The sequence below is a fragment of the Silurus aristotelis genome (assembly GCF_946808225.1).
Source record: "Silurus aristotelis genome assembly, chromosome: 18".
NCBI classification, from domain to species: domain Eukaryota; kingdom Metazoa; phylum Chordata; class Actinopteri; order Siluriformes; family Siluridae; genus Silurus; species Silurus aristotelis.
In genome coordinates, this window is record NC_139591.1 from 1288838 (window position 1) to 1316089 (window position 27252).

Consider the following 27252-nt stretch of genomic DNA (forward strand, 5'->3'; position numbering starts at 1 on the left):
CGCTCCATCCTCTCTGAGCGCTAGCAATATAATACAATTAACCGTCTGTGGAAATGATTTAGATTTGGCAAAAATCTACGTATTTCGGGTGCCGTCACATTTGGTTCGTCCGAATAAGTCGAAATCTATCGATCTGAATCTCCACCAATCTGTGCGTCTAAATTCTAGCGCAGTTTTATTGCCATCTAAAATATACCTGAATCTGAATCGACTCAGTGACAGGAAGTGAAGCGAGCATGTCCAAACAACTTCTGGGTTTGTTCCCATCCCTTTTCTTTTTAACCCACAAGGTGCAAACAGAACCAAAGGAAAGAGCTGTAGCATTTAAGCACTGTTCTGTGTGTGTGTGTGTAATCAAAAATAGAAAATGAACACTTAATATAGAAAACAAACCTTTTAAAAATAGATATTTTTTAAATGTATTATATATATTATTATTCATATGGTTTGATTAACCTTTTTCCATCACATTATTTAAATATGCTTTTAGCCTTAAATGCAAGTGAGCCTTTTTTTTTTTTTTTTGGTATTAAAATTGATATTTATCAAATATCGAATCATTAATTATATATTACGGTTTGATTATCTTATGTAGAAAAGTTGAAAAGCAATGTTTTATAAAAGAATGTTTTTAGCACCTGAGTCATTTAAAAATAAAATTTTTTTATTTATTTGCATTTTGGTTAATTAAAATGTAAAATCAAACCAAACTAAATGAACAAAATGCACTATTAACAATGTGAATTGTTAATAGGAAATAATGCTATAAATTGCTATAAAGTTTCCCTGAAAATTACATTTTAAAGTCTTACACTTTGAATTATGTTAATGTGAAGTCAAGAGTGTATTTTTTTTTGTTGTATCTTTATATATATATACAGTGGGTACGGAAAGTATTCAGACCCCCTTAAATTTTTCACTTTTTGTTATATTGCAGCCATTTGCTAAAATCATTTAAGTTCATTTCTTTTCCTCATGAATGTACACATAGCACCCCATACTGACAGAAAAACACAGAATTGTTTACCTTTTTGCAGATTTATTAAAAAAGAAAAACTGAAATATCACATGGTCCTAAGTATTCAGACCCTTTGCTGTGACACTCATATATTTAACTCAGGTGCTCTCCATTTCTTCTGATCATCCTTGAGATGGTTCTACACCTTCATTTGAGTCCAGAAATTTTTGATTATACTGATTGGACTTGATTAGGAAAGCCACACACCTGTTTATATAAGACCTTACAGATCACAATGCATGTCAGAGCAAATGAGAATCATTAAGGTCAAAGGAACTGCCTGAAGAGCTCAGAGACAGACTTGTGGCAAGGCACAGATCTGGCCAAGGTTCCAAAAAAATTTTGCTGCACTTAAGGTTCCTAAGAGCACAGTGGCCTCCATAATCCTCAAATGGAAGACGTTTGGGACGACAAGAACCATTCCTAGAGCTGGCCGACCGGCCAAACTGAGCTATCGGGGGAGAAGAGCCTTGGTGAGAGAGGTAAAGAAGAACCCAAAGATCACTGTGGCTGAGCTCCAGAGATGCAGTCGGGAGATGGGAGAAAGTTGTAGAAAGTCAACCATCACTGCAGCCCTCCACCAGTCGGGGCTTTATGGCAGAGTGGCCCGACGGAAGCCTCTCCTCAGTGTAAGACACATGAAAGCCCGCATGGAGTTCTCCAAGATGGTGAGAAATAAGATTCTCTGGTCTGATGAGACCAAGATAGAACTTTTTGGCCTTAATTCTAAGCGGTATGTGTGGAGAAAACCAGGCACTTCTCATCACCTGTCCAGTACAGTCTCAACAATGAAGCATGGTGGTGGCAGCATCATGCTGTAGGGGTGTTTTTCAGCTGCAGGGACAGGACGACTGGTTGCAATCAAGGGAAAGATGAATGCGGCCAAGCACAGGAAAACCTTCTCCAGAGTGCTTTGGACCTCAGACTGGGCTGAAGGTTTACCTTCCAACAAGACAATGACCCTAAGCACACAGCTAAAATAACGATGGAGTGGCTTCACAACAACTCTGTGATTGTTCTTGAATGGCCCAGCCAGAGCCCTGACTTAAACCCAATTGAGCATCTCTGGAGAGACCTAAAAATAGCTGTCCACCAACGTTTACCGTCCAATCTGACAGAACTGGAGAGGACCTGCAAGGAGGAATGGCAGAGGATCCCCAAATCCAGGTGTGAAAGACTTGTTGCATCTTTCCCAAAAAGACTCCTGGCTGTATTAGATCAAAAGGGGGCTTCTACTAAATACTGAGCAAAGGGTCTGAATACTTAGGACCATGTGATTTTTTAGTTTTTCTTTTTTAATAAATCTGCAACAGTGTCAACAATTCTGTGTTTTTCTGTCAATATAGGGTGCTATGTGTACATTAATGAGGAAAATAAATGAACTTAAATGATTTTAGCAAATGGCTGCAAAATAAAAAAGAGTGAAAAATTTAAGGGGGTCTGAATACTTTCCGTACCCACTGTATATTGTTGCATACAGGATGAAGGAAAAACACCAGCACAGAACTATATTCTAGATTACAAAGGAGAAACCATATCTGGACAAGAAAATGGACAAGAGCTAGAAGCGTGCATTTTGAAAATGCTAATAGCTAATGCGCACTCAGGTAGCCGCTAATAAACTACTGTAGATTTATTTTGCCTGAAAAACACGAGTAGCGTCACTTTCTGTAGTTTTAATTTACGAACCTCAAGTTCTCAAAAAAGTTAAAATAATAGTGTACCATAAGAACTATGATTTTGTTCTTTGAGATTAGCCTTGGTAGATAACCAGAATAGATTCTTGTTTTGTCATGTCATAATTAGCATATCATTTTATTTATTCATGTAGATATAAGATATCATAAAGAAATGTTTTTTTTTTTTATCTCAATGCTGATTGATTGGGTGTTGGACATTTTGCATAAATTACACTTACACATGTTTTTTTTTTTTATGTTTTTTGCTCATTAAATGATATATAGTATATATGTGACTATGTTAAATAGTTCATGGTGTTACATTAAACACTATTCTACACATCAAATGCCTAATAGAAATGAATCTCCTCACACTGTCCTTCACCTGGACTTTTCTAAGACCCGAGGTCACATGACCAACCGTCATGTACACATGTGCTCTCATTTTCTTTGTCACACACTCCATTTAATTATTTCTTATTCCATTTAGGATCCCAAGGCTAAAAAACACTTTCATATGATAAAATTATAAAAAGACAGCACTGTTTATTATTAGTGATTTCCTATGAATTGTGTTTGCAATGCTTTTAGCGTAGCTTTGTGCAGTTTAGCGCTATTAGTGCGTACGGCGAATTTACCTCCTAATGCCCTCAAGGATGCTTACAGGCAACCTGAGAGAGTTCATTGTTACTTATTCATTGGCCAGACATCAGGTCAGCTCTGTGTTCACATTACACACCGACACTTGATTTGAGTCCGCGGTAAACACTGGCTTCATCTGTCATCACCTCACAAAATCTCTCGCCTTGGCACGCAGGAGTGCCACCTTTTCATGTGCCGGCGTCCGAGACCTGCCAAGCAAACACGAGTACAGTTAAGCTTGTTGTAACAGAGTGCCCTGATACCTGATCCCCACAGGGCTCTTATCGCTTGGCATTCAATCTACTGCATGCTGTATCTGAAGCATCTTCTACACTGTGCTACAAATTCAAACCATCAAATCCTGCCTGTCAGGATTGCTGCCATTGTAACCCGTCATTCATCTATGACATGTTTGATGGAACCAGGTCCAGTTTCGACCTCTGGAGCATCAGGTTTTAGCGTGGCATGTGAGAACAGGGGCGATAAGGAGATGGAGAAAAGAAACGGCGCATTTTTACGGTGTAGCTGGAGTGTAATTACAGCGGCGCCTTTCTCTAAATATCGCTTTCTCCACTCATGAATTAGGCATCGACTTCAACTCTGAAAGAACCGAGTCAGGGGTCAGTGATGCAACAGGAGGCTTGATTCAGTGTTAGGGATAATCTTTAGGGGCAAAGGTCAGGCTGAGATAATGAATAATCAGGTGGACACTTGACAACATTAAATATATAAAATTATCTAAAATGTGTATATGTGTGTGTGTGTGTGTGTGTGTGTGGGCAGGGCTGACTTGTCCTACCTATAGGGATAAAGAGAGTAGAAATATAAATGAAAAGCATGCTGTTATTGGATAAGGATTATATCTCAGTAAGACCATGGCCTGAAACATGACCAGAGAAACAAATAAAAGAATGAATAAAATAAGATTTAATGCACATTTTTTTTCTGGAAAAAGTCACTTATTTAATAATGTGGAACATCTACATCAATGGTTGCTTCCTTCTCTATTCCAACAGATATAAACCTCAGCGGTCTCACTTGATCTCTTCAGGTTAATAAGCCAAAAAAGCAGCTTGTCATGGTACAGAAAAGGGAAAAGACAGATTTCTGAGCTGTTCCTTGGATCATTGACCCGACCCAAACCTAACTTATCTTATATTACCTGACCTTACATTACTTTACTTTACTTTACTTTACTTTACTTTACTTTACTTTACTTTACTTTACTTTATTGTACATTACTTTACTTTACATTATTTTACTTTACCTTAAATTACCTTACTTTACTTTGCTTTACCTTACATTATTTTACTTTACTTTACCTTACTTTACCTTACATTATTTTACTTTACTTTACCTTACTTTACTTTACATTATTTTACTTTACTTAACTTTACTTTACTTTACTTTACTTTACTTTACTTTACCTTACCTTACCTTACCTTACCTTACATTACTTTACTTTACTTTACTTTACTTTACCTTACCTTACCTTACATTACTTTACTTTACTTTACTTTACTTTACCTTCCCTTACTTTACTTTACTTTTCTTAACATAACTTTACTTTACCTTCCCTTACTTTACTTTACTTTACTTTACTTTACCTTCCCTTACTTTTCTTAACATAACTTTACTTTACCTTCCCTTACTTTACTTTACTTTACTTTACTTTACTTTACTTTACTTTACTTTACCTTACTTTTCTTTACATTACTTTACATTACTTTACTTTACTTTACTTTACTTTACTTTACTTTACTTTACCTTACTTTTCTTTACATAACTTTACTTTACCTTCCCTTACTTTACTTTACTTTACTTTACCTTACTTTTCTTTACATTACTTTACTTTATCTATAGTGTAGTACTGCTCAGTTTCATTTTTAAACAAATGATCACATTTTCTAAGCACTGAGTTTCCCCGAGCAAATTAACTAATCATACTGTGTTAGATAAATTTGTGTCCAGTTTGGTTAACTCAGTAACAGTTGCTGATATTAATACACTTTAAAACTTTCAGTGAAAAGAATTTGAGTGAATGTACTCTGTTACTTTACTATATTTTAATTGATAAGCATTAAAAATTACATTTTGCACCTCTGAGCAACGTTTTTATCACCGCTGGCCACATGTTCAGTACAAAGGGCTGGAATAAATTCCAAACACTTTGAGAACCAGCTTTTGTTGAAGTTGAAGAAAACTATCGTCCCTCTCTGAGACTGAGAGCTGCGTGAAATCACAGCTCTGAATATTTGGTTTGGTTTTATTTGCAATAATTTACACTCATTTTATTTCTACATTGAACACTAATGGTTCGTTTGTTTGATCTTGGTTTCAATCTGACACGTTAAAGAGGCTGTTGTGTGGATCTTAATATTGTTAATGCAGTGTCTATGTTATTTATACACAAATCAACTGTTGTTGGCTTTTTAGTAACGCGTGTCTTGGTGTTGCGCCAACGTTCGATACGAGTCAAAAATTCAAGTATTGTTCAAACTAGATACTCGAAGACTTTTACTCAACTCAAATTATAATTGATGACTTTTTTAATTTTAATGGAGTAAGTTTTGTAAAAGGGCATCTATACTTTTACTTAAGAAGGATTTTCAGTTTCACTCTTTACACCTTTGTTAGTTAGTAGCGTCACTGTGTCCCAGCTCAACTAGCTGAAGAAATTATATTAAAAATCAATGCAAGGATGTTTTTTTTTTTGGATCTTTGGCTAGCAGTCATTCTAACACTGCAGAGTAATTCCTTTTAAATTAGCAATCCATTAGCCAGATAATGTTTGCGTTGCTCACTGCAAGAGAAAGCATCTTGAGTAAAAACAAATGTACTTGATTATGATAAGATTATGATAACATAATTGTGTATTATTTTGTACATTTTTTTTTATAGATTTTTTAGAAAAGTCTATAATTCTACAGTGCTAGTGTAATATCCAGGCTAAAGTTAATGAAAAATCATCAGTAGTACGACGTTTGTGTATAGAAATAGGCTTTTGTTAATACATTTCTCATATCACAAATCAAAATTCAGGCTTTGGACCTACAAGAACATCCAGTGCAAAGCTGACAGGATTCACCTGCGCGCGCGCGCGTGTGTGTGTGTGTGTGGAATGTTCTGGCGAGATTCCCCTGGCTAGCTTGAGCTCTGCTCACATTGCAACGCTGTAACGTGAAGCAATTAACCTAACAGCGAGTTCCCCCTACCTACTCCCCCTCCACCGGCAGGGGACCTGGGGTTAATTGGCAGCTTGGCTTGGACAATTTGCTGGGAATCTGAGGCCGGGTGTAAAGGGCGACGCTCTGCTTTGTAGGAATCCGTAAGGCACATGTACATCACACGCGTCCCCCTGGAACGATGGCTTTATAGATGACGAGCCCTGCCAAGCACCAACTTACCTCATATGACTCCATTTCAAACACGTGGAACAAGGACAGGCTCTTGTTTCCAGTCAGACACGGAAATTAGGGACACACTGAAACTGTGATATTTGTATTGGTTATAAATAGTAATTAAATGGTCTGTTTTTACACTGAAATCTGTTTAAAGAACATCTCATAAAGATCACATCATTTAGGGTTCATTTCAAGTTTTTTACTTTCTGCAAAGGTCTAATGGGAGTTCAACTATTTTAAATTGGGAAACACTGTTTTTGGGAAGTGTTTAAATTCATTTTAGACGTAGAATTACACATTTTCATATGTGAAGCTCATATTTCTGTTAGTGGGCATCTTCCCCTCTTATTTTCATGACCTGAGTGTTAATTTTAACCTTCTGCCTTTTCACCTCCACTTCGCTTTTGCATTGATTGTATATGGGAGAGTTTTCTAAAGTTACATTTTTGTTGTAAAAAGAATCAAAAATTCGGTCAATTTTCTGTCCTGGAACTTTACAGAAACAAAAAGGGCAAATTCACACGCTGTAAAAAATATCAGTTCCAATCAGATTAAATAAAGAGAAAAACACAACACGGATAACGACCGGTTACACGTACAAACAAAAACGGCAATGGAAGTGAATGCATGTGAATCGATGCATCTCATACGTGCACTTCATGATCGCTGCTCATGTTGGATTGCGTTAGCGAGAACCTTTCGCCTCGTTCTCATCTGTCATCCACTGCACTCGCAGTCACGGCTAATTTACAGCCAGCTAAACACGACTAAGCAGTCTAATTGCCATTAAGTGGATTTCAAAGACTTGTTCTGGGCATCAGGCTGGAAAATTTGTACTAATTTTATACGGCAGGGCTATGACACGTCTCTGACACGTCTCTGACACGTCTCTGACACGTCTCTGACATTTGAACTGTAATTAATATAAGCATTTTTACACTCAAATCTCCACCTTTATCCTTAACTTTTTTATTTGTTAGCTAATTTTTTTTTGTCCGTTTCACTTCTAAGAGTTAAATTCTTTCAGCTTCTGCGAGATAATAGTGCCAGAGAGCATTTATTTATTTATTTATTTATTTATTTATTTATTTATTTATTTATTTATTTATTTATTTATTTATTTATTTTTTCTTATTTATAGATTTTTTATGCATTTGGTATAAAGTCTTATTGTACCACTATCTTGCTTCACCTGGCAGTCAGCCATGGCCTTGTTGATGTTCTTGCAGTATCTTACTGACCTTCTTACACGTTTTACAATGTATGTGTCTAGTGTGCAATCCCACTGTGCTCAATGTGTGAGCACTAGAAGATTTAAGAAACACCGTTTAAATACACTTCAAAATCTAGTGTAATCCCCAAATTGGCGTTATTATAACGCCAATTTGGGGATTAAATGTGGAAAGGGACGTTCAGAAAGAAGCTCATACCAATCTTCTCATTAGGTGTCTTTTATCCATACAGTCTATATCGACTGTTATAACGTAATAATGTAACGGGCGTTTTACTTGTAACATGTACATTACAGAACAGTGAAATTCTTTCTTTGCATATTCCAGCCATGTTAGAAAACTGAGGTCAGATCTCAGGGCAATGATACAGATGGTTAAGGGCCTTGCTCAAGGGCCCAGCAGTGGCAGCCTGGTGATTCTGGGGCATGGGGTAACAAGGCTCCTGAAAGTCTCATCAGAGTGAAATAGACCCTAGATTTATTCTGCCATTATGGATTTATGAAGCACAAATATTTATATTTTATCTGTAAAACTGTTTGTGTTTATTGCATGTTTGGTATATTTTTTTAACAACTTTCTTGCGGTATATATTAAACCAGAGTCTTAGAGTAACTGAGAAAAAAAAAAAACCCTGAATATCAAATATATTTTTAGTGTAGTGAAGCAGCCACAGGGACTTTAAAGTGAAAAGTGCAAAAATGATCCTGTGCTACAGATTCACTCATAGATACAGTACAATAACAATATAATAACAATTTCGCTCCTATTTAGAGGGCATTTAAACCCCGGTGGAAATGATTGGCGAGCTGTGCAGAAGTGTTTGGATGGGGTTTTCTGAATCACATTTGGATCATATGGAGATTTTCCAGTTAACCTGCCAGATTTCCAAATCCCCTGGTTGCTGGTGTGCAGGGGGGAGAAGAGCGGCAGTGTCTCCGTCTTCATTCAGAGAGAAGCCGCTGGACGCATGGGGTACATCTGAGGGGGTAGAACATGGTTTTGCTTGAGGCAATGCATTTCTCTCTCTCTCTCTCTCTCTCTCTCTCTCTCTCTCTCTCTCTCCTATTTCTGTACTACCCTGCTGAGTCCCATAATGCAGGGAGTCTGACTACTAAAAGGTTTGAGACTGAAGCACAGTACAGCGTTCTTGCGCTGTTCTCTCGACAGGGGAGGACCCGAGGTGTGTCAGGTGGTACGGTCGGATTGGCGGAGCACTGATTTATGTCTTTAAATGTAGCATTTAGCTCTGGTCACAGAGCGCATTTTGATCACCGGGTTATGCAGATGTTTAGAAAGTATTCATTTCCCTTTACTTTTTTGGTAGATTTCAATTACACTTAATTTTTTATTAAGAACAAAACGCAGAAATGGTGGTTTTATTGTGAAATAAATAAACGTATTCACTTCTGTGATGCCAATTTGAAATAAACAATGCTGAGGGGGGAGTGGTGGCTCCAGCGGTTAAGCCACTGGGTTGCCGATCGGGAGGTCTGGGGTTCAAGCCCCGGTATCGCCAAGCTGCCACTCTTGGGCCCTTGAGCAAGGCCCTTAACCCTCTATGCTCCGGGGGTCCCTTATGAGCATTGGGCAGCAGTCGAGGGCGGGGGCCTGCTTAGACTGCTGCCCCCGCGACCCGAATTACGGATAAGCGGGAGAAAATTAATGAATGCTGAGGTTTTAATTTTTTTTTTAAATAATGCTTTCTATTAATGGTTTATATATAAAAAAAATAAAGAAATAAAAGAAACTAGAGTTAGTGCAGTGTCACTGTGGCTACTCACTCTGTTAACTCTTAATAAAAAAAATATAATAATGATATATATAGATGTATAGAATTCATCATCATTACACAATATTCATTAATTAGTTAAAATAAATAATGGTCAATTTAATTTTTTTTTATAATATAATGTCTAAAAATAAATGACTTTTATATTTTTTTTATTATGAATTTGTTTTATTGTTTTATCTATTTAAGTTTAAAAAGGAAAAAAATACCCAGACTACCTACGAGTCTCTCAGACTCACTCCAGCATTGACGTTAAGCTAAATTCAACTTTTAGGTGAGAGTAATGTGTTTGCGCTACCGATATCGATTTACTACCTGCTTCAGGATTACCCACATGGATGGGGGGGCATCCTGCTCCTCCTCCTTCTTCCAGCACTTTTGCCCTGCTCACTGGGCCTCGACCGGTCTGCATCAGCGGCGTAATAAAAGCGCAGGCAGCAGTGTGGGAGTAATTAAGTGACTGATGCACAGAAGAAGTCTTTACAAAGCTGCAGTAAATTGGCCATTTATTAGCAGAGCCACATGGAAGGAGAATTCCAAATAGACAATAGAGCCAATAGTAATTCAATCTGAGCTTGTACTTACAGAAAACAGCGGGATAATGAACTGCTGGATTACACGCAGAGGATCAAGCCAGGGTGGGTTTAAAGGGGAGGGCCGTGAGGAGCATTAATGACACACACACACACACACACACACACACACACACACACACACACGCGCACCCCGATTGTGCTAATATTGTCACTCAAGCTCTGAAAATATGCCTTTGAACATTGCTGAGACTCAATTGTAGGTTGACATGGAAACCCCTCAGGGGACAACATTAAAGGTATAGTTTGTGGTCGGTAGAACGAGAGATAGAGTGGGAAAAAAAGAGCGAATCAAGGGGGAGGAGTACAGAAGTGTGTTGCTAGAGGAAGAGAGAGGGAGAGAGAGTAATTTATAGGTGTCTGAGGAATAGAATTTATCATACGATCCGCTCGACGCCGCTGAATTGATATGTAGTTGATTTCAAACAACAGCCATCAGATGCCCACTGGGGACACTTTTAGATTTTACGCTTGGATATATCTGTTTAACTCTCCATTTACCAAAACAGCGGCTTGTCTCGGGGCAGGACGGGGGTCCGGGGTGGGCCCGTGAATTTGGGGTACGACCCCCTTCAACAAAAGCGTTAGAAAACCAGCCAGAGGACAGCAGACATATGTCTTTATGGCATGTTAATATATTGCCATGTGTAAAGCCGTTTGTGTGGATATAATCAAGGTGATGTAAGCAGTGTACAATTATAGAGCTGAGGAGGCAACCAGGATGATAATCACACACACACACACACACACACACACACACACACACACACACACTGCTTAAATGATTGTCAGTACTGTCAGCTTTATAAGTGTATATTTTACTAATTGTTATTCATAATTATAATCATAATAATAAGTATTTTGGGGCTATCAAAGGTGAGACATACCTGTCTAATTTTTTATGTTATTTTTGGAAAGAAAATTGTGTATTGCTTTAGATAATTTAAGCTATTTATTGAATCATATTAAATGTCAAATTCATCATCTATCAGGAGTTTCTTTTCCTATTTATTCCATTTATTCTCTGTAAATAATATACAGTAAAATATATGAATATAAAAGATTCCAAACTCTTTCACAAAAATAAAATATTAAATTAAATATAAAAGTGATTTATAGAAAAATATCGTCAAGAAACGTGAAATGATGCTTTAACACACATCTTGCCTATATTTTTCTATAAATCACTTTTATATTTAATTTAATACATTTTCCTGAAAGAATACTGTAGGTACTGAACGGATGTGTTATAAGTATAGTTTTATAAAACTAATATAAAAGGTAGAAATTTACAGTGAACGTGACACAAATTCACGACAAACAGATAATATTCCTGATTCATTACACGCTACTGATCCTTTTTCTAACCTCAGTTCCTCCTGTATAGTTTGTTAAGATTAGTTGCACTGTATGATGCTTTTGTGTCGTACGGCAGCTCATTTAACGTCCTGTCTGTCGTTGCTGACATTTTTCTTGAGATTGACATCTGATTAGTCTGGGCGATTCATCTGGAGTGGCAGCTGTATAACCCGAGCTGTTATACAAATAAATTTATAATGTCTCTCTTTTTTACAAGGTGAAGTGACCCCAGCGCTGGCTATTGATTGGTGGTGACCGCTCAGTGCCCCCCTGGCCTGTGACATCTCCGATCAGAGGGCGGTGGTGGAAATCAGGTTGGTGACATTGTTGGCCTAAAAATCTCTCCAAGCGATTTTTGTTTAGAAGGCCAATGTGAATCTCATCTAGATTGATTGGGCTGTAGACAGGGAGGACACGGCCCCCGCTTCAACAACAATGCATTTCAGATGATGTAATGTGAAAGCTGCCAATACTGTTGATTCAATCTGAAGTGGTTTTTCGGCAGTTAAGGCGAGGAGGGAGGGAAGGGGGGTGGGCGGGTGGGAGTTTTTGGGGGTGAGGGCGGCTCGATCTATAAGGCACTTACACTGAGTTATGATTGTTTTGGGCAGATACACTGTAATAATGTCATTGTCAGTCAGAGATTCCAGTTCAAGTTGAATTGTGGTCATGAAATGTAATCGTAAATAAAATCTGGGATAAAAGTTTGGTTCTGGTGTTTACACAAAGTATCAGGAAACGCTCATGAAACTTTAAAAATGTAAAAATTGACTACCAATTCATATCAATGTCTTGATGAGAATGAACCTGTATGCTGATTCTATAAACAAAAATTGAACAATAAATTGAGCAGAAACACTTGAACTCATGACAATCATTCACTTTGCATGTTCTTGGCTTGGGGAAGGAAACCAGACGACCCAGGTAGAACATATGAAGCCCCACACAGGCAGTATCCTGAGCTCGGAAATTAATCAGGGACCCAGTCACCATAAGTGCTTTTTGAAAATCCCTAATTTCTGTTATAGTGACCTCCACTCTTCTGGGATGATGTTCCATTAGATTTTGGAGTGTGTTTGTGGAGATTTGTGATCATTCATCTACAAAGAGAAGTCAGGTACTGAGCTTAGTGAGGTGAGGAGATCTGGGGTGCAGCTGTTCAGTAGGGTTGAGTTCAGAGCTCTAAAGCAGGAGATCTTTCACATCTTCCAACCCATGGAAAGCAGATCTTCATAAAGGTGGTTTTGTGCACAGGGGCATTGTCATGCTTGTTGCATGTTGGTAACAGCATGGACTGATCCACACATGGTATTTTTGGGTTGCGTCCCAGAATAAAACATAATTACATACATACATATTAAAATGACATACATATCCCTCAGAGTTGACTCTTAAAACCACTCATTTTCTTCCAACACGAATATCGAACAGTTCACAGTAGTTAGATAAGACTGCTAAAAGTCAAAAGGTAAAGGTTCTTTATGTTTGTCACATGTACATTACAGTACATTATTATATGTAAAAAATGTGTCAACCATGACACAGTGCCCCTGGACCACAGAGGGTTAAGGGCCTTGTTCAAGGGCCCAACTTGGCGGTCCAATTTGGCGCTACCGAGGCTTGAACCCCTGACCTTCTGAATAACTGAAAAATAAACCAAGCCTTCATGCGATTGAGTGTTCTCACTTCTCCAAGCTCTCTGTATCTCAGCCATACGTTTAACTAACAAACCCTAATCTATTATTAACATTTAGCTTTTAATCCCTGCAAGAAACCAACCACACACAGAGAACGTTATAACTGCAATATGCAAAAGTGTTGCACTCATTTTTTATAAAGCATTTAGACATTCAGTGGTTTGATGCGTCTTTACATAAAAAAGAGAAAAAAGCACAACACTTGTTTATTATAATCCGGATTTTTACTGTACTTTAAAATCGGTGTATTGCCCACTTAAAAATCAGCATATATCTGAGATGTTTTTCCGAATATACAATACATTACCAGTGTTATAAATGTAATAATACTTTAGCACCACTTTGAATGCATTAATATCTTCTATAAGTGGCATCGTTTTAAAATGCAGCTTCATGATTAAAGAATAAACCATTAAATTGAGTGCTGTTATGGGGAATTTAACAGGAAAACTGTGACCACCAAACTAGGATGATTTTCCTGTAACAGAATGTTCTCTCTACACTAATGTTGAAAATTATTTTTTGTAAATATTATGAATGCCAGCTCATAGTATTTTTAGAAAATCCACCATACCAACAATTAGCCAGATTTTTTTTATTTGATTAAGTTGCAGATAAGAGCAAGTCGTTAGAGAGCGTCATTTTGGCCAATCAGAATCGAGAATTCAGCAGCAGCTGTGGGCATTAGGGTTGTGCATCACCATTATTGAGGGCAATGTGATTTCCATCTCGATGCATATCCAACAATACGATACATTAAAGATACATATGCAGTGCGATCCAATTTCGATTCGATTCAACTCAATGCAATTCAATGCAATATGATGCAATGGAAAAAATATGATGCTCTGCATTTCAATATGGTACATTTTGTTCATTTAGTATTTCTTCGGTTCAGACAGACAGCAAATCATCAATTTACTTTAGTGCCTTCAGACTTCTAACGCACGGCCCCTTTCACACACACGTCTTTGAAGTGCCAAAAAAAAAAAAGGATCAAATAAAAAAAAAAAAAAACATTATTTTTCTGTTGTGTCTGCAGGAAGTTACAGCTCTACCTCTGCCATGTTAATCTGTATTCTATGTGACTTTCAGGAAATGCTTAGGCCTCCGTAGTGTTGTGACACATCATATTCACGTAGCCGAGAAACAGAGAATTCTAAAATATAATATATATATATATATATATATAAATATACAATAGATTTTTACAGATAAATATGTTAAAAATGATAAATTGTGATATAAATTACATCGTTTATTTGATGCACGATTTTTAAAATCGATGCATCACATCATTAATAATAATAATAATAATAATAATAATAATAATCTTCATAGCTTTTCTCTTTTTGTTTAAAAAAAACAAGCAAAAAAAATATTTTAAATAAAGCATCAAGCATAAAATTCAAACATAAAAAGAAAATCTATTCAAAAATCAATGACTACATCAAACATGATGCACCTTTTCTTCATTTTTTTTTAAGAATAAGTGATCATATTTGGCTAAAATAATGAAAGAGAGCTTCTTTCAGCATCTACTCATATATCTGAGTTATTGGTTAATTTCAGAAAGAAACCACATCCTATTGTGCTCCATAATCATATCTGTAGTAGCAGCGTACAAACGGCTTGTTGACTCTTAATGATACAGTAGTGAATATGAAATCCACCCCCTCCCTCCCCCCCTTCAATTTTCTCTCTCATTGATACGTGCTCATATAGTGAAGCAGAACAATAGCAGATGGAGCACAAATTTGCTCTTCTTCAAATAACACCAGTCACTCCTCATATGATTACTGCTGAATGGAAACGGCACAAAGTGACCAAACTTCTCAGCGCTTAAATTAAATTAGTCCAGGTATCAATTTCGATGTTGATTTATTATTATTATTTTTTCTTCTTTGGCTTTTATTACTCCAATATGATTATGCAGTGTGTTGGATTTTCTTTTGTGCTTTCTTCGTAAACACGGTGCCTGGAGACTGCAAGAAACTTAGGCGAATCGATGAATTTAAATATCACCGTTGCTAAAGCCAGGGAGCGAAATGGCTCTTAATCCTCTGAGCTGAAAATGGTCGCAGCTTTTCTTTTTTTTTCTGCAGATGCCAGCAGCTTTTCCAGTGATGGATACAGTGTCAGAAGTTACTCGATTAAGCGCTGTTTCACACTGCATAGATTCCTATTTAAAAGTCTCAAGACCCATAATTATTTATTGATGTCTGCTTCAATCTACATTCTGCCTATAGAGTGCGGTCTGGAGTGCCTAAGGGAACCTGTTTACCATGCACACTTGTTCACTCGCTCCTGTAATGGACTCGCTGGGAGGAGATGCAGATCGGCACTTGGCCAGAAAGTGCTCTGAAATTGCATTGAAAGTCGCAGTGCTGTGAGTCTCATTGCTCCTTGAAGAAAGCGAAAAAACACAACAAACTTTAGAAGGTCAGGAAGAAGAAATAAAGAGTGGTTTAAGCATGAAAAACTGGACTAATTTACAGGACCATGTATTTTTTGGCTAAAACGTTGCGATAGCGTAAAAACAGAAGCTTTAGACATCTGTTGTGTTTTTCTTTTTATTCTGTTAATCGAGTCTCTTTGTTCTTGTGTGTAAGGAGTCATGGTTGGAGTCAGACGGAGCTTGTTGCATTAACACAGATATGACAGGGCCTCAGGTGAGGGAGAGATGAATGGGTCCGGACTTGCACACATTAACCCAACCCAATCCTGTGCATTCGGAATAGACGGGGAAAAAAAGAGGCTTTGAGCAAATAGAAAACGTATTTGGAATGAGGAAGGAATGATTGCGAACTCTGTGTGCATGAGTAATGTGCAGGTTCGGGCTGTCGGAGGGATTTGATAAGTGTTTATGAACAACAGGTAGCCGCATGGGTTTAGGATCAGAACAGCTTAGAAATATGTAAAACTATACACGATATATATATAATATACAGTATTAGTATTTAAATCTATTATCTGAGTTGTGTTTTATCAAGTGGCCTCATCAGTCAGGAACACAGCATATATATGTGCTTTTTGAACATCTCATTCCACATCTAGTTCCCATTTGCTCTTATAATAACCTCCACTCTTCTGGGAAGATGTTTCACTCGATTTTGCTCATTCTGTAAAGTCAGGTACTGATGTAGGTGAGGTGAGAAGGCCTTCACAATCGCTGTTTACATTCATTCCAAATGTGTTCAAGAGGGTCAGAGCTCTATTGCAGGAGATCTTTCACTCCAACCCTCCAACAACCAACCAGATCATCATGGAGCTGGATTTGTGCACAGAGACATTGTCATGCTGGAACAGGTTTGGATCTCCTAGTATAAGTGAAGGCAAAATTTCAAAAAAGGAATTATAATATTTGATATCAAAATTAAATATTTTATGTTTGAGGTTTTGTTATAATATGATAATATTGATAACACATTGTTATTCCTCTGTTATAACATGGATATAACATTAATGTATTATCAGTGTTATATCAAAGTGCCAGTCTTTCTGTGGTCATTCACAAATTCAGAAAACTTTTTTACCTCTTGATTCTGTGTAATAAATTGTTTACGAATGAGTTTTACATTAAAATTGAAAACATTAGGGACTGAACATACAGGTCAGACGCCTTCACGTGAGCTTTGTCGACTCTGCCGTGAAACGTTTGCAGTTTTATATCAGGTGATGCTGGAAAGTCTCTATTGATTTACGTCTCTGAGAGGCAGGGAAAAGTTGCAAGGCTCTGAGCGATACTTCACCGCTGGGGCACTTCAGCGTTCTCCCGATACGGATCTGCTTTTCTTTTTCCCTTCCTGTTAAGATGCATGGAAGGAGAGTTCCTGTCAAAACATGGCTGCTGTATTTCATTTTCCAGAGAATGGTGTGATTTTTATTTTTTTTTTTCCCTGGCCTTTTTTTCTGTATTGTACATAGGCCAAGTAATGCTAGTCACCCCATCAAACATTTAGTGCAGGTAGCTTGATTGTTCCCTAGTAGCTACAGTGGGGTATAACTTCCAGCCCTTTTTTGTCATGTTAACTGCAGTCGATCAATGGCTGGAGGTCAGGGGCTCTTGATGTAGGTGCGAGCTTAAAGAGAGCGAGTGAGTGAGGAAGTGAGAATGTGAGAGAGAGAGAGAGAGAGAGAGAGAGAGAAAGTGAGAGAGTCCAAGATTCATTTTTTCTCATTTCACAACACACAACTGGTCAGTTATTTTTCTTCGCTCAGCCCTTACCACTCTAAGTGAATATTGATCAGGTGCCTTAATGCAAAGCTGTCAAATTAATTTTGTGCGGAGAAAGCTATGACTGCTCCAAAATTGCCTCGGCAAGTAGAGCCGGTGCACGCGGCCTGCCAATGAATTTTAATCATCATCTGAATGGAGTACGAACTATTCACTCGCCTCCACATTTGCTATATTATTATAGATTCCAGAAAGAGGGATAAAATCTGCATGGTTTTAATCGGTGTGATCCATATCCAGGAAGCTAAAACACACTGTTTAAGGTGTGATTACACTTTTTTTTTTCATTAATATAAACTTCCTTTATTTCCATTATAATATATAAATATATAAATATATAAAATACAGATTTATGGTTGTATTATTATTATAATACAGCTCACATTATCATAGTTGTATCAGTTGAATTGAGTTCAAGCACCATAACTTATTTTAATTCGCTGTTGCTTTTCTGTTCCTCCTTGTTCCATTTTCTATCCTCGATTTTTCACTTTTTATATCTTTCCCAAAGCAATTTATTATAAAACATACAAATACTTCACAAATAAAAATCGACTTCACGCGGTTTTCCATCTGTAGGCCTTTCTACACGCCGTTTCCAGCGCTGTAGTGTGTCGGAGTTCTCTCTGCGTTTTCCCGGAAACGTTTCTCATCTGTGTGGGAAACATTTGGAAATGTAACGCCAGGACCGATGATTAATTTGTAAACCTGTAAACTTGTACACATCCTGAGCTCGCTTTTAACTGAAGCCAGAAGCTCGAGCATCAGTGTCTTAATCACTTTCTATTATAAACCGTCTCCATGTGTGTTTTGTACAGCCGGAATGAACCGCAAGAAAAACACACGCGCGCACACACACACACACACACACACACACACACACACACACACACAAAAGGAGTCAGTAGCAGTCTTAGTGAAGACGATAAGCCCCCTGTGGCTGTGCAGGCAGATTTAATGTGCTGAGAACAAAGTGCTGGAGATGGGTGACGAGCCTGCTCTCAAACAGTGGAGACATAATGGAGCATTAAAACACACATTCACACACACACACACACACACACACACACACACCAAACGATGTGCAGCTTTGGACCACCGTACCTCTTGTACTCAGTTTAGCATGAACTACAACATGAAGCTGAGTTATAAGACACACAAAAAAAAGTCCTTCTAGTGTGTAAAAAGTGTGTGTGGGGCCTGAGGGTGGGCGTGGGGGTGTGGGGTGCAGTTTGTGTAAACATGCAGTTTGTGGTATCGCACTTTCATAATAATAATAATAATAATAATAATAATAATAATAATATTTAATTTTTTAGGATTTGAAGTCTACACAGGCTGCCATGAGGTAGGTAAATAGATAGATAGATAGATAGATAGATAGATAGATAGATAGATAGATAGAGAGATAGAGAGATAGAGAGATCTAGAGATCTAGAGATGGTTATGGTGTATAAAAAACTTTAATGTAATAAAGTATTAAAAATGTTAATATAAGTGATACGCTGAAAGTTTTATTAATATGAAGGTATTGCACATTCAAAGCCTTTTAACAGATTGAGGTTTGGAATAAATAAATGTGAGGTAAAAGTCTGTGGTGTATAAACACAAGTGTGTGTGGTGCACATTGTAGATGTATTGATAAAACTATGAAGATGTTTTTTTTTTTAATATATAAATACACTATTTTACAGCTTTTCTTCAGCTCAGATTCCTGACCTGTTCTCTCATTCTGTCCGTTTGGTCTCTTTACAGGGTCGAATTAAAAGACACTATAAGTAACTTTTATGAGCCTGTGTGTCCTGCCATTTGGTGTAACTGAGAAGTAGAGCAAGGCATTGTGGGTATTATATTGTTTTATTGAGTGGACGGGTGCCTGTGTGTGTGTGTGTGTGTGTGTGTGTGTGTGTGTGTGTGTGTTTTCTGGCTGAGCTTGTTTTCTCCTGGGCAGATAGTTTTATGTTGCAAGGCTCGGAGAGCATCTCGCCTTTTTTTTATTATGAAGATATGATCCGGGAAGTATCGATACAGAAGCTTCACAGGGAAAATAACATACAAATCACAAGACAGCAATTTCTGGTGCTGCTTGTATCCGCAGTGTGTAAATTCCGAAGAAATTTTATTGGCCGGAGCACAAAACATGGCTAATTAAACTGGATTATCCGGATTAATGATCTCTTTTTCCTGTAAGTGCATAAGCATGTATAGTAGATCGCCTTACTTCTCTTTTTGTTTCTATTCTTTTCGCGTCTCGTTCAACATTACTTGAATTTCCTGTAAGATTTGGCCCGGTTGTCGTCCGACTCCCCCCGTCCTGCTCGTTCTCTGCCAGCTAAAACAATCAGCGTTATTCCACATTGGTGCGGGACTTCGCTCGGCCAGGAGAGACTCACCGTAGGCTTTCAGGGAGTCTGGGTTAAATTTGTTGGTTGTATAGTGCAGTCAATCCTGCAGCCTCCAAAGTGATTCTTGATTTAAGCTCTCCAAATTGAGCATTTATTTTTGTGCAGATTTCCAGTGCAAATCAACATTTGCATAGACGCGAGCCCAAGTGTTTCCCCCTGCCCCTCGTCTCACGGGGGCGCGGCAACCCAGGCCTTCATTTCGGTGTTAACATTTGCGGTGAACAAATGGAAATGCGGTTTTGAGGGCCGGTGCTGAAGATTGCCTTCCTGTCAGAAGAAGATTTCCATTACATTTCTGCCTGTTTGTTTTCCACCAGACTGTCGCCAAGGGGGAATATCGTTTTGTAACTATGCTTGTTTTTCTACTCTACTTTCTAGTTTTGAATAAAAAAAGCTGCGAGGTGTACGGTGGGAAAAAAAGAGGGATGCAAATCAATTTTTTACAATAGTGCACTGAGATTGTCGGCGTTAATGCTGACAGAGTAAGCAAGACGTTTCTCTCCGAGCAGAAAACTTCCATTCCGATTTCACCTTGGCTACAGTATCTTACAGGAAATAAATAAATCAAATTCAAATGTATTAAACATTATTTTTTTAAAGGAACCTGTTAAATTAAAGCTATGAAATCGTAAAAAAATGCATTAAAAATTATTTCCGTTAAAATAGTAAAGTATTACATGAACATAATAGTTTTCACAGTACTGTACCGTGAAAAGTTTGTAACGTCTTTTATGTTTTTAGAGGGAAACATGCTCCTTATGTTTCTCCACTTTGCCCAAACAAATCTAGAAACATCCAGATGTTCCACTTTTGCAAACTCACACTTCTGTATACAATATTTATTTCATTCTAGATTGTGAAAATACTTCATGTCTGTATAAATGTTTCTCTTTCACTTTTACATTCTAATTTGCACTACTTCTCATGCAAAGCGTTTTTCTGTATACAGTATTTATTGAATGTATTATAGATTATTTAAAAAACTGTGTATATGTTGGCACCTGACACCAAGACAAATTCGTAGTACTGTAAAATGCTCTTTGCTGAACCGTTTGCTTTACCTGGCAATACATTATTTTTCTGAGTCTGATTTATTTTCAGTGAAAAATCCTCCCTGAGCATGAAGAACAACTTTACACACTCCAAACCTTCGGCTTAAATACTTCACTGTGCCTCTTGTAAAACTCGCCAAAGATGTTCTTTAATTGTTAGAGGTTTCTTTCTTGTGATCCTGTTTTTCTCAGCGCAGTTCAATAGGATTTAGGTGCAGTAACTGAACAGGACATTTTATAACAGATCAAAATCCAGACGACTGTTCGGACAACAAGAGTGAAGTCGTTTCCTAATGAGAATTGAAGTTTGGGATTGTAGCCATGTTGGTTCAAGATTCCTTTCATAACAAGTAACCTACATTTAACCTACAGGTATATATGATTTATTACGTTCTCCAAATACAAACAGAAACTTTTTTGATGAAAATGAATAGTCATATTTTCCTGTTTATTGTTTGAAAATAAAAGGAACATTAATGTCTATCAAAAACAAAAGACTGTTTCCAGACTTTTGACAGGCACTATATAATCAAATATCATACATTTTACTTTTTAATTAATGATAATACTGATAAACGTATTAATGATTGCATTTTTACTTTTATAATGTACAACATTATATATATTTTTACTTAATTGAAATAAATAGAAAACTTCAGAAAAAATGGAATTTTACGTGCTTTAATATCTTTTCTCCAGTTGAATTTAACTTGGTGAGAAAAAGCAAATCTGATGTTAAAAGAAGGAAGTGATGATCTTTAAACGTGCGCTTTGCTCCTTACTTGAATCGTTCACAACTTTTTTTTTTCCCTACGAGTTGCAAATTGTTGCGAGCTGTTTGCAGCACTGAGAGCTCATCGCATGAGCGGTCGCATGGAAGCAGTTTGTTAAATCAAGCTCCAAATCCTGGCAGATTGAGTAAGTTGATATGTTTTCGAAGTATACAAATCCTTCATTGGGGAGGAAACGTGTAGATCGATGATGCGCTGTAGCAGAGACAGATGCTGCGTGTCAGAGACAGGATACTGGCGATGAGGAAAAGCGTTTTGTCTTATTGCTGGTGCACGTCAGTGCGGTCGTCTCTCTCTGTGGAAGTGACAGACGTGTACATGTGTTTCCAGTCCCCCTGTAGTTATTGGTTCTGGAAACCATTTTTAAGTCATTGGCTTGTAAAGGAAGCATAAGAAGGAGATTTGATTTTCTTCATCTGCATATTCTTTTCCAAATGACTAAAAGGCATCAGTTGGGGGGGGGGGGGGAGAAGTGAGACCGAACATTCTTGAGCTCTTTTATTGTCTTTCTCTAATTGTTTCCTTTCATCTTGAGAGAAATGAGTTTTGCTTTTTTGTCTCGAGCGCATGTGTAATATTGTATCTTATTATAGACATAAGCAGCTGAGTACAGATGCAGACTGGTGTTTACACAGCTGTGTGAGCAGGATCAGCACTACTGCTTCCTTTCTTATTAATATAATTATGTGACGCACAATCAACTGCTTTCAAGCTACGAGATTTCAGTCATGTTTTCATACCTACCGATGCCTGTAATCGTCTTTGCCTTTTTGGATAAGTAATTACATTGTTCTTTTTGTTTTGTTGTGTAGATATTTATGGGATTTTTTTTTTGTCTTTTTCTCGTTTTTGGGCAACAGATGGCATCTTATACTTACTTTCTGATGCAATAGAAAATTTTCTATAGGTTTTTGCACATACAGTAAAGAATTACTCTGTTTATTATTTAAATTATAGTGTGACCGGGTAGGCCTCAAAAACTTTTTTATAGAACATTGGAATCATTAGAGTGCTCAAGCATTTTATAGACACTTTATAGACACAATTCTTCGAAAAAAAAACTTAAATGCTCAGTTATAAGTCGTTCTGGATTAAGGCGTCTGCCAAATGCCAAATGTTGTAAATGTAAATGACCTTCAGTCATACTGAAAACAAAATTCGAAGGACCGTTATTGTAAAATTCTAAATACACTTTATGGACAAAAGTATTGGGACACCTGACTTTTCCTGCCATATGTGGTTCTTCCTGAAACTGTAGCACAAAGTTGATAATTATTTCAGATGTCTTTGGACGCTGTAGCATGAAACTTTCCCTTTTCTTGAACTAGGAGACCAAAAATCTGTTCCATGACAGTGCCCCTGTGCCAGGGGAGGACTGGCCATCTGGCAAACGGGGCATTTTTCCACTCACGAACGTACTTTTTTACCGTCCCATGAAACTCTCATCAGCCCATACCTTTCTGCATAATGAGTTAATTCTTTCCTACCTATTATTAGACGGCGTTGATTTTAAGTGGATTCGGTATACATATTCAAGAGTGTATAAATAAGGGTAGTACTTTTCATCGTACAGTATGTAGTGGGCCGTTTTTTTGTCCCAGTCCAGCTCCATGAAGATCTGCTTTACAAGGGTTGGAGTGGAAGATCTCCTACTATAGAGCTTCAAACCCAATAAACACATTTACGATGAATGTGAACACTGCGCCCCAGGAACCTCCTCACCTCACCTACATCAGTACCTGACTTTACTCACACCCAAAAAAATCTAGCGGAACATCTTTCCTAAAGAGTGGAGGGAATTATAAAAGCAAACGTGGACTAAATGTGGAATGGGATGTTTAAAAAGATACACATAGCAATCTTATGATCAGGTGTCCACAACGACAGGCGTGAGAGCGAGTGCTTTATTGCAAACGTTCTCTAAACTATTCATTACATTCAACTAACTAACAATTCATGTTTAGGTTGCATATATCTAAAATATATAGGACGTGTCATTAAGACACTTCTAATTTAAAACCCTAAATGTGTACAGTTTAACCGTTAAGAGACTGAACTTTCAGATTAAGACTTTGTGATAATCATCAGCACTGTTCAGATTCGGATTCTAAAGGGTCATTAGGTGCCATTCTGCTGTATAGTGACTGTGTAGTAAATCATAACCCTACATTAATGTTTACATTTCTATAGTAAAAGCAGTAAAAAGTCATTTTTGATGGCAGACACGCCACAAGAACGAATATCACAAACCAGTGGAGACATTTTTTTTATCCCAGTCTCCATTTTCAGAGCTTCAAAACAGTTAAAAGTTATTTTTTTTCCGGACACAAAAAAAAGTCTGCAAAAGTTTCTGTAACTGAACAGTAGTCCTTAAACATGATCAAACTGTAATCAATTCAGTTTTGAGTCTCTAAAGGTCACTTTCTCATGAAGTCTCAGGGAGTTTTTTCTTGTCACCGGTCACTCATTATGGAGCTTACAATGATAAGGAAGATATTAATAGGCACTAAACTTCTACATTCTTTTGGACAACTTCATACTCACTTTATCTTTGTAAAGCTGCTTTGAGTCGATGTCCATCGTGAAAAACACTCGCTCTACATCAAAGAAATGAATAAATTCATTAGAACAGAGCACTTTGTGGTTTATCAGCATGGTGAGGGAGTTACTGCTGTTGGACTATAAGAGTATGTGGATATTAAATGTAAATCTAAATCAATAAAATGTCATTTGGTGTTTTTCAATCTATAAAAATGTGCAGTCAGTGTTTTATTGCTACAAGATGAGGAAAAAAACCCACTTCAGGACGTGTTGGATAAAGAATCTCGTGTGTAATTCTCTCATGTCTGTCTCATAGTCAGCTCGAAATTATTAAAAGGTTATGTTTACATTTTCAGTTTGCATTGTGAAGGTATTTATTTCTTTTTGGTTTTAGCCTTTTTAGCATATCAGAGTTCTGCTATGGATAGAAGTTGAAAAACTTTGGATGTATTTCAATCGTCATTATTAGAATACTTTATTGATCGCATAGGGAAATTGTTTGGTTGCAGTTGCTTACAGTAAAACATTATAAAAACATGTAAATAAATTTTACAAAAATTTGTAGCAGCAGTAAAAACAGATGGCAGAAAAGTCACCCTACAATAATGTCTATAAACAAAGTTACTGCACATGTAACTATTATTATTATTATTATTATTATTATTATTATTATTATTATTATTATTATTGTGCTGAATCTGAGACTGATGAGGGAAATGACTATAATAATGAGACATAAATCAGAACATTTTTGCTGCTACATGTATGTGGTGTTTATCATCCAGTCAAAGTTGAGATGAAAAATCCGTCATGTTTTTAAAGCTACTTTGTAGGCTTCTATGCAACTTTCTGCACAAAAAGCGACGGCCTTTGGATCGGAGCAATGTACAGCCAGGCCCTTTGTCGCACTCCTGCATCCTACCAAGATATAATTATAAAAATCTCCATGCATGGCAGACAATCTCTATTCCGGCATCCAGCAGCAGGGTGTCGAGCATAAGCCTGCAATCTAAATTATGGATAAAAACACAGTGCGACACTTTTTTCCCTGATATTGTGTCGGCCCGGTGTAATAACACTTGCTATGACCCCCATCATTTTGGCCCGCCACATCAAGCAATGGGTTTTCAGGGTGACTGTCACCCTCCATTTGCATCAATGGGCTTTGCCATTCAAGAGAATATGACATAGCTGTAAAGCAATCTGGCCGACTCAGGGAATTAATTTGAAGATGCTGTCCAATGAATCAGATTCAAATGCACAGGGACATGTTTTCAGATGCGGTATTGTACGTTGTCCCGGTTTCGTTAATGGGAGGAAAATGGTTCTTCCGTTTTAAATCGCCGCACGTTCAGGGGATGAGCTTTGGCAACCCCGACTTTACATATGCAAAAAGAGGAAAAAGCGTGAATTTATGGACCTGGTCGGGGGGCCAAACACAAAGCAGACAGCACAATCAAAAATGCCATTTCGCTCCGTAAGCTCAAGTCCTTCCTCACTCGGCTTTTAATTTTCACATTTTTCGCGACTTTAAGTCGGTAATGTGGGAGCCCCCCGAAAACAGATGGTTTTTCACCAGGAACAGATGTGTGCATTTTGAATATATTATATTGAATATAGTCATTTTCCTTTTTTTTTCCCTGTCTATGTTTAAAACACAACTGTTTCTGTAACCATGATAGTGGAATTAGATGACGTCTCTTTTTTTTCCTGTGTGCGCACGCTAATGATGATAGATAAAATGTAGAAGGATGTGCTAATACATATTTGTAAGATATCTGTCCATCATTAATGTGCAGTTGTTCGTATTTAAATCTGAGTAGTAAATTGTATGATGGTCAAAGGTGAATACCCTGCAGTCAGGGTTATTGGAGCTGTGTGTGTGTGTGTGTGGGGGGGGGGGGGGGGGGGGGCAAAAGCCTGTTGTGAGATGAAAGCCATTGTCATGTTAACACACTCGGTAGCAGAGAGCCCACACTCATTTCCTAGATGTCCCTCTTTTTCTCCCTCCATCACCATGCTGCTCCTGCTTTCTCTGCTTTAGCTCCTCTCAGCGCCCGAGTCTCTTAGCGCTCCACCTGAAATCAAAGAACCGTGCTAGTACTCCAACCTGCTCAGAATGGGCCTGGCTAACACACACACACACACACACACACACACACACACACACACACACACACACACACACTCTCACACACACACACACACACACACACACACACACACATGCACATGCATGCACACACATGCACAGTCACACACTCATGCCACTCTTCTACAATCAAAGAAAGAGGAAGGGGGGGCTTTCAGAGCTAAAAAGACACAATAGAGTACAGGCTACAATCGAATTGAGACGCAGGTCGGGACAGATGGGACCCCGGCGTTAATTGTACACTCCCGAATTGTATCAGGTCCCAGGTTTCCGTGTGTCAGCCTTGATAAGGTAAAAAAAAAAAAAAGGAGTTTTGGATGAGACAGCTTGGATGTGCAGGTTTCAATATTCATAAGAAATTTAAGCGCTGCATTAAAGTGCTGAGAAATTAATTTCCTCTTTTTTTAAAACTCCAACTTTTTTTTTTCTTTCTGGCTACAGCTTATTGTATTGTTACTACTGAGTCAGTATGAGTGTTATTATGTATGTACTGTAATAATATACAAATTGTGTGTGTGTGTGTGTGTGTGTGTGTGTGTGTGTGTGTGTGTGTGTGTGTGTATGTACATATACCATTCAAATCATACAGTATCAGTCAGAATTGTGGACACACCTTCTCCTTCTGGGTTTGTCTTTATTTTTGTTATTTTCAACATTGTAC

At 37.6% G+C, this 27252-nt stretch overlaps 1 protein-coding gene across 2 annotated transcripts in view; it reads left to right on the plus strand.

Moving 5' to 3' along the window:
* Positions 1-27252, plus strand: part of skor2 (SKI family transcriptional corepressor 2) — a 97674-nt gene that overhangs the window by 15334 nt on the left and 55088 nt on the right. For both annotated transcript variants that reach the window (XM_083567954.1, XM_083567957.1), the window contains exon 2: positions 11934-12030. The gene's annotated coding sequence lies outside the window, so the exon portion shown is untranslated. The remainder of the gene's footprint in view (positions 1-11933; positions 12031-27252) is intronic.